Source organism: Arachis ipaensis, chromosome B08 (genome assembly GCF_000816755.2).
Source record: "Arachis ipaensis cultivar K30076 chromosome B08, Araip1.1, whole genome shotgun sequence".
NCBI classification, from domain to species: Eukaryota; Viridiplantae; Streptophyta; class Magnoliopsida; order Fabales; family Fabaceae; genus Arachis; species Arachis ipaensis.
This window is the reverse complement of record NC_029792.2, coordinates 54,546,629-54,547,679: the sequence shown is the minus strand read 5'-3', so window position 1 is coordinate 54,547,679 and position 1,051 is coordinate 54,546,629.

The window sequence follows — 1,051 nt, the reverse complement described above, 5'->3', positions numbered from 1 at the left end:
TAATCTTCATAGTGTTCTTGGTGTTCATCTTGACATTCATAGCATTCTTGCATGCATTCATTGTTTTGATCTAAAAATTTCATGCATTGCATAATTTTCATGTTTTTCATAAAAATTTCAAAAATCAAAAAAATATCTTTCCCTTTTTCTCTCATCAAATTCAAAAATTTGAGTTGACTTTTTCAAAAATTTTTAAAATCAAGTTGTTTCTTATGAGTCAAATCAAATTTTCAATTTGAAAATCTTATCTTTTTCAAAATCTTTTTCTTATTTTTATACCAAATTTTCGAAAATAACAATAACAATTAATGTTTTGATTCAAAAATTTGAAGTTTGTTACTTGCTTGTTAAGAAAGATTCAAACTTTAAGTTCTAGAATCATATCTTGTGATTTCTTATGAATCAAATCATTAATTGAGATTTAAAAAAAAAAATCAAATCTTTTTCAAAACTAATTTCAATCATATCTTTTCAAAAATATCTTCTTATCTTATCTTTTTCAAAAATATCTTTTCAAAATATCTTTTCTAACTTCCTAACTTCTTATCTTTTCAAAATTTGTTTCAACTAACTAACTAACTTTTTTGTTTGTTTCTTATCTTTTTCAAAACTACCTAACTAACTCTCTCTCTCTAATTTTCAAAAATATCTTCCCTCTTTTTCAAAAATTTCTTTTTTATTAACTAATTATTTTTATTTTTTATTTTTGATTTCAAAAAAAAAAATTTCGAAAATTACTAACATTTTTTCAAAAACCATTTTCGAAAATCACTAACTCTTTTTCAAAAATATTTTCGAAAATTCTCCCTCTCCCATCTCATTCTATTTATTCATTCATATCCTAACATCTCATCTCACATATCTAGCCTCCTCACAGTTGTGTTTCTTCCATTACATTACATTCCTTGTCTCCAATGGCAGCCGAAAATAATAATAATGTAAGGAAGATGCTTGGTGACTTTACTGCACCTAATTCCAATCTACATGGAAGAAGCATCTCCATTCCTACCATTGGAGCAAACAACTTTGAGCTGAAACCTCAATTAGTTTC